At 36.0% G+C, this 8,407-nt stretch overlaps 1 protein-coding gene and 1 long non-coding RNA gene across 2 annotated transcripts in view; both read right to left on the reverse strand.

The window, feature by feature from the left end:
- Positions 1–8,407, reverse strand: part of LOC144631346 (uncharacterized) — a 52,727-nt gene that overhangs the window by 26,083 nt on the left and 18,237 nt on the right. The window lies entirely within an intron of this gene.
- LOC144631374 (uncharacterized) lies at positions 6,817–8,400 on the reverse strand. Its single transcript, XR_013566721.1, has 2 exons — positions 8,065–8,400; positions 6,817–7,068 (listed from the first exon to the last, which is right to left on the reverse strand). It is a non-coding gene; the product is annotated as an uncharacterized LOC144631374 (long non-coding RNA).

The raw sequence follows: 8,407 nt of genomic DNA on the forward strand, positions 1-8,407 counted from the left end.
TCACAATACACCAACAGAACAAGTAAACGAAAAGAGGGATCAATAAATGGCAATGGCAAAGCTTCAGACTCATGATCTAGGAAATAAAATACAAAAACAATTGAATTAATGTAAAATAAGATGAAAAGCGCTAAATGCGACTAGTATGAAAAAACCAAAGGATAACTAGGATCAAAACTGAAAGCAAACGCAAAACAGAACAAACTACACCTTGATTCAGGGCATTCCTTTCAGTGATTAGCTGGTGGACCGTACTTTCTTTAACTGCTATAACAGTGAAGGATAATTGGGACACTCAAGCTTGCCAGATCGTGCAGCGGCTTGAAACCATGGAATGCGCAACTGATAGAAAACACTGATGTGCTCGAATACAGCATTAACTGCATGAACGAGGCACAATTGATGGGCTTTACAGGGATGGGACTGGTACCCAACACAGTTGAGGCAAAAGATCTCCATCTGTTAAAAACTCCTGTGTAACTAAGAGAAATCTCTGAAGCACTCAAAAACAAGAGCTGTAAATTTCATTTTCTTTCTTTTTATTTTTAATAATAATAAAGACACCTCTCCTGTATCACAGGTAGGTGAAGACTATAACCTCGTGCCAGAAATGTCTAAAGAAAAAACGAAACAAAGTGATAATAAAGGAATATGTGAAAACAAACAATGGTACTTGAACAAAAGAGAGACTAAGCAAGCTAATACATACAGACAAGCAACTTCCAGAGAAACGCAATTCAATATTTATGAACGCTTACTCCAGAAAGAAACAAAACGACAAGAAACATACATGTACTCTATACACCACTAAAGGGCACTATGAAAATATATAAATACTTGACATTGACAGTCTCATATCAGACCCCTAAAGAGGAGTGATAATAAATCTTCAACATTATCAATCATTAAACATAGACCCCTCAAGGGCACTGTATTCAAAACTTCAACATAAACAATCTCATATCATAGACCCCTCAAGGGCACTGTATTCAAATCTTCAAGATAAACAATCTCATATCATAGACCCCTCAAGGGCACTGTATTCAAATCTTCAACATAAATAATCTCATATCATAGACCCCCCAAGGACAGTGTAATCACATCTTTAACAAAAACACAAACAACAATAATAATAATAATAATAATAATAGTAATAATTTTATTTGTCTATTTCTAAAATATTTACAATGGCTAAAGATACATTCTGACTTAAATTTGAGCATACATTACAAATACGACTTATTTTTGGTAATAATAATAATAATGATGGTTTATTTGCATTCCAACAATATTGGCTCTTCTATGCAAACTCAAGGGCACTGTATTCAAATCTTCAACGTAGACAATCTCATATCATAGACCCCTCAAGGGCACTGTAATCAAATCTTCAACATAAACAATAATAATAATAATAATAATGGTTTATTTGAATTCCAACAATATTGGCTCTTCTATGCAATCTCAAGGGCACTGTATTCAGATCTTCAACATAAATAATCTCGTATCATAGACCCGTCAAGGGCACTGTATTCAAATCTTAAACATAAACAATCTCATATCATAGACCCCTCAAGGGCACATGCCCTTCAAGCAGAAGGCTAAAAAGCCATAAAGCAAAGTACTAATACTGTAGGACGCAAAATGCATAGGAGACTAACGGGAAACCTTAGCCCGTCGCAACAATATAATGTATGCGCAAAAATTAACCGAGATCAATAAACGCAATAACAAGGAATAAAATAGGAACAGATAGAAGGTGTAGAAAATATAGTGATACACTCAAAACTAATAAGCCCGTTATAGTGATCTGAACAAAGACAGATAAATTTTCAGCACCAATAAATTAGTGATTAATTGTTTGTTGTAACAAAAAGCCGTGGAATTATAAGTAGTGGCAACATGAAGCCCGACTAATAGTGCCTATAATGAAACAAGGCGTGGGAATTACTTTCCAAAACTGAAGTGATCTACGCAATCTGCCTTTAAAGAAAACATGAATAAAGTGTTAAATCAAAAGGAAATCAAACAAAAGTAAAATGGAACAAACTACACCTTGATCCTGGGCGTTGTTGCTTAGCCACTCTGACCGTAAGTCGGCAGGACCAGCACAAGAAAGGAGTCTCTACAGAGACCTGGTTTTGCTTCAGCTCTATAAGTTTTCTTCTCATCGTCTTCGTCCGACATCCGCCACGTCGTGATGTTTGCATTCCAAAGCAGAACGGCGACTAAAAAGACATTCCCCGATAGAACGCTTTCTTGGATTTGTCAAAGTCTTTACGACAAAGACCGACGATATCGTCTTCAATTGCGTCTAGGACCGATTTGTTAGCTCTAAACTGATCTTCATTACTCTTCTTATGGAACGAAAGGAGAAGCAACGCGCTTCTTTCAACATCCCGCATCTGCTCAGCGGCACCTCATCGCTCGATCTCGTAGAACCAAGACAAAATATTGGTAGAACTAAAATTATAGTCGCGACAAGATTCTTTATCTGACCAAGAAGATCACGATTGTTCCGAGGAATAATTTCTCTGACTTTAGTTTTGTCCGGTGGAAAACCAAACATTGACCAAAACGTGACGAAGGCTGACCGTAGAATGTCTCACCTTTCTAACGGCCACCTATTTAAACTCAAATCCCACTATACACTGCGCACCTCAAACCCGCACCCAGCCCTCTGATCCGTGCCGGCAAAATAGTAATTTATGCTAATTTAAGATCATCACAAATTACATAATTCGCCGGCCTCTGCAATGTATCTGTTTGCTTATTATATCTTTTCGCCCTCCAGATCTTTCCTCGCAACTGTATCATTTACGTAATGTTTCAGTGACCACTATCCAATCAAAATATGTTGCCTGAGCAGTTCTAATCTCAGCTTGCAGAGTACATATGATGAAGTTGGTTATTGCTAAATTCCCAGGCGTGTTTGGGAAATCACGTTACCGTGAAAAACTTCAAAACAAACTACTAGGTTTAATAAGATACTTTACCTTTCTGGAAATGAAAAGGTCTGACAGCATCCTAAGAAACAGTTAGTTTTTTGTCGCGAGATTTGGCAAGGTTTTTGTGCCTGTTATCAAGATGGTGAAAAAGGGAATCTTTTGAGCACGTGTTCACCAAGTGTAAAACTGTTGTAAAATATATCACTGTCGAATCACTGACGGCTACTTCTCTCCACAATGCGGGGTAATGATCGCTTTTTTACAGGAAAAAAATGCCGAGTCAATACCACTCAAAATATTGAGTAAATCATTTCATCCACAATGACTGTTAATAGCGAGTAATTTAAAGCAATTTTGCTGAGTAAAGGGTACTCAACATAGTGAGTAGAAAGAACTCATATGAGTAAATTGTACTCAGCCCACGAGTAAGCTTTACTCAACTCATGAGTAAACTGTACTCAACCCACGAGTAAACTGTACTCAAATTAGGAGTTAAAATCACTCAAGAGAATTGCATCCACAGTAACTCTTTATTTTGAGTTAACACGTAGTTTACTCAGTTTGTGAGTAAATGGTACTCTTGAAAGAGTTAAAATACAAATGTTATGAGTAAATGGTACTCTTACAGAATAAAAGATAGTTTACCTTTACAAATCAGTAACTAACACTCTTAACAAGGAGAAACGTTTTGCAGTTGTTACCAAGGCATGTTCTAGTGATATTTGAACAACGAAACAGACTTTTACCCACAATAAAACTTATTTGTGTGCAGAAAAAAGGGGCAATTGCAAACTGAGAAGAACTTATTACAATAGCAATTAATCAATAAAAATGATCTACAAAAAATATTAAAATGTATATATAGCCTGTGTAATAGCTAGAAAAAGTACAAATTGAGTCTTACAATGATCATTGAAATTTCAACAAAAGCTTAATACATATCAAGACAATAAACATTGCATGACACTTAGAGCTCAGGTTTGATTCAAGCCTAATTGAATCAAACCACAGTGTTAAGAAAACTATGTAAACCACCCATCTTGCATTTATTGCAACCGAAGTTATGCTGTGATTATAACTTTAAGTGTTTTTTTTTGGTAGAAATTAACTGGAAAGTAAATTAAAATAAATAAACCCCTTTCTGACTTGTTGGTACATTGGAGGATAATGCCCTTGGCTGAAAGATTGTCCTCAAAGTTTCACAGTTGCTTGACGCTTCTCAGCCAACTGTTGATCCATTTTTGAGACAATCGTTCAGCCTCAGGTATTATCTTCCAAAATACCAGCTGCCTGAAGGGATCGATTTACTAACTGAAATGGGGTACAATAATAATTACTAATTAGCTGCCTCTCCCTTTGAGTACAATTAAAACTGAAGTTAATAAAAAGTACCCTCTGTAAATAGCGTACCAAGCTATACAGATGACTGATTCATATAAAATACTAACATGCTATTAAAGAAAATCCATGCATAAAGTGAATTCTGAAGTGACCCTGTACCATTGATATATATTTTTTCTTTTTAAAACTTTAACAAGGAAATTGAAACATGACAAAGCCCACAATTTGCTACGTGGCAACATGCAGACTGTAAATTAGGAATAATTTTCTAATTACAGAATAAAACTTACATGTGCAGTCAAACTTGATAATCTTTAGCTAGAAACTTTGCCAAGTGGTGGGCTGAGCCATTTACTAGGTTCATATCTGACATGTGTCTTGCATACTGATAGAATCACAAGTTTGATTCTTGCTAAATGTATGACTGAATATAATTTCTTGCCCCGGCAGGGTTCTGGCCCACAGTCGGGAACCCGAGGGGGCACCTTAGAAGTCCCCGCGTAGATAGGTAATTAAAAATGTGTGCATTCAGAGAACGATACCGGAAAAAATCTTGATTTTGGTCAAGCCGGGTAGCAAAGGATTTTCGAATAAAATCAAATACACCTTACGATGATATGATAATATCATATGATATACATGTCTCCCATCTCACTTGAGTAACAGAGAAGTTCTAAGTTTCTCAAATATTTTAATTTCTCAACCAATTAACAAAGACGTAAGTCATCTACACAGCGTAGGTGTATCTCTGGTATTTTAAAAAGGGCAATGGAAAACAAGCAAGAGTTTCTTTCAAAACAGTGTTTAAAATATTAGTAAATAATAAAGATGGTAAATTTTAAGCTCAGTAAAAAATAATGAAGATGAAGTATTCAACATGACACGAGCATGGGACAAAGAAAGTCCCGGACGGGAATCGAACCCATGGCCTCCCAGATACCCATTGGGCGCTCTAACCAACTGAGCTACGAGAGACTTGCTGTGAGCTGGGCCATTTTACTAGGTTGATAAGTGACACGCGTCCTGCATACTGCTAGGATCAGCAATGTCGAATTCATCAAGTTTTGTAGTAAATAATAAAGATGGTAAATTTTAAGCTCGGTAATAAATAATGAAGATAAAGTATTCAACATGACACGAGCATGCCAGGGACAAAGTGTTTAAAATTTTTCGACCAATCAAAAACAACATGACTCTGAACTAATTCAACTGAGCAGGAAATTCTTATGCATTTTGAAAGAGCCTTTAAGATTAATTTATTTGACAGATTTTAGAAAAACATGATGTGTCCAACTTTAGAACACAATAGACGCGAGTATCCTAGGTACACAGCAGAGCAAAACTTTCTCCGGTATTTTAAAAAGGCAGTTAATGTTTTTAATGTATCACCAATTAAATTGAACTCAGTACACAACTTGCATTTAAAATGGTGTTTTAAATTTTTCGTCCAATTAAAAAATGACTTGACTCTGAGCAGCAGTTTCTGTGGCACTTTTATATTGCAGAGAGAAACGTTTTTTTTTTAAATTTTTTGACCAAATTAAAAACGATGTGACTCTGAACTAAGTACACAGAGCAGAAGTTTTTCGTGCATTTTAAGGTCTTTTAAGAGGGACGTTAGTTTCCTAAGGAAACTCTGTAAAAGCATGCCCTGCATGCTGTGGACGCAGGGAAAACTACATCTTGTAACTACATCAGTTCGCCGTTGACAAAAAACCGATAGATTCGCCGTAGTACTCTTATTTAATTCTTTCCTTCTCTCTCGCTATTGCAATAAAGGTCTTGTGGTTCCTCGTCATTTTATTTCTTCCATGTCGCTATTTAAACACCATGTCGCTTGACAGAATTTACCCTAACAGGGCCTCATAGCTCAGTGGTTAAAGTGCACCAGTGGGTATCTGAGAACCTATGGGTTTGATTTTTGTCAAGGGAAGTCAGATTTTTTTCCCAAGTTCACAACATAATGAACATAGTTTTCATCTTTATCGTTTATCACTGAGCTTAAAATTTACCATCTTACCGGTAACTATTTATGACACAATTCAAATTTGCCTTGCAAGTAACGGCTTGCATTTTTAATTTAAGCGATTCTCAAATTGGCGATTCAATGTAAGCCTGTTGCTAATTTCTTGCAGTCTGTTGGCAAACAGTCAACAAACTATGGAACAATTGTTTGGCTCAGCCTCTATTAAAACGGAGATGGTAATAATTATAATTTTTAACAGCAAAATAAAAACTAGAATTTAGCAACAAGCTTAAACAAATTTGAATTGAAAGATGCAAGCTGCTTTGATCAGACTGTCAATCAGTAGTATTGATACATTGCTACGCAACATTGCAAAGTTCCCAACAAAAGAACATCCAGTTTGAACGTAATATCAAGGTTACATGTAAGTCATAACTTTTACATATGAACCGTGACACTTCTTATAGGTGAGTACAGTAAATTATATTTGGAAAGTATTATTATTGAAGATGCAATCTTGCATTTTTTAAAATAGGCATTTTTTGAAAAAAAAGTGAGGGCTCAGAACTAGAGTGGGTTGTAAGCCCCTCAAATTTAAATAAAAGTTATACATGCAAACATAAAAAGCAGTCATGAGGCCAAGTGTATACGTAGCTTCTACAAGATTTTCTGCAGTTACACGTACAGTTGTATGTGTACATTCACCCCTCCTGGCTTTTTAAGGGTTCCCTTGAAAATTATTAAGATTAATTACTATAAAAGGACATGCTTTTTCCTTTTATGAAGCAATCTTCTCTGCTCTGCTCTGGAACTATCCTGTTATAAAGAAAGAAATTACGTGATAAGTTATGTGAACTGATAACCCATGTTCCTTTTACATGTATACGGTGGTATAAAAAATCTCTATAAAATGAAGTCCTGGGAACAATATTCTTTGCCCCAGTTATTATAACCCCAATAAAATGAAGCCTTGTTATGGCAAACATATTTTGCTAGTCCCTTGGCCCTTCATTAAATCAACCTTCAGCTTCCATCAACATTTGTCTCACGAAGATTAGGGATCTCCTTGAAGATTTTTCCATCACATTCTCTTTGTTGCTCAAGGGTCGATCTTGTTGGCATTTTGCCAAAGGTGTTTAAAGAAAACGACAAATTTTTTTAGTTTACATGAAATGTTTCGACAGAAACCTCTGTCGTCTTCAGATGAATGACTTACAAATAGTAACATCATACAGTGCAAAATGATTAAAAGGATAATTTTAGGCTAGATTGCAGAATACCCTGCCACTTTTTGCATCTCATTAAATAACAACAGTGCCTATTGTTCAACTACTGATTAAGGCAAGGTATTTCTTTTTGAATATAGTTAGCCTCCTTTATCTTGAGTTGAAAGCTGGTAGAGGCGTGATCTAAATATGACAGCAAATTATATAAGTGCTCACGTAAATGTCGGGTGATTTCGCCGAACATATCAGGCATTACAGCCCACACATGCAATCTTATAAACCACACTCGAACGAAGCATTACAGTATTATTACAATATTTTAGGTATTTTAATTGTGTCCCCAATTAGTCCATAAGGGCTAAACACACAGACACGGTAATAAAGTTTTTATCTTATCTTATCTTAGCATTACATGTATAACTCACACATAGCATGCAAAGGCAATACAATTGTGAGACATCTCATACCTTACAGCTATAAAACATTCATCCGGCTTAACTGTATTATTACAGTCATACACTTGACTTGTATTGCTTAAAATACTACTAATAATAACAAAGTCCTGATGTAACAAAAAATCACTTACTACGTCCTCGTAGACTTCCGAGTGGACTTCATTTCTTCCCGTATTTTTCTTTTTCACACTTGCAGAATCGCTAAAATCTGTTTGCAGATTTCCACGCGTTGGCATTTCTCTAAGCTTAACGTCGACAAAGTCGACATGTAAAAGCAACTCAAACCAACCAAAGCAACTCAAACCGTTCAAAAGCTAGTCAAGCTGCAAAAAAAGGGTAACAGACGGACTTCTCAGACTACAAACACTCTCGATAACCTTTTCCTGTGAACTCGCTGGCTACAAACGAAGAAATTTCACAAGTTCTCTGAACGAAGACTGAAGAACCAGGAGATGCAGCCGCTGACCAATGCTA

The sequence above is a fragment of the Oculina patagonica genome, chromosome 12, assembly GCF_052425735.1.
Source record: "Oculina patagonica isolate OP01 chromosome 12, crgOcupat, whole genome shotgun sequence".
Classification (NCBI taxonomy): Eukaryota; Metazoa; Cnidaria; class Anthozoa; order Scleractinia; family Oculinidae; genus Oculina; species Oculina patagonica.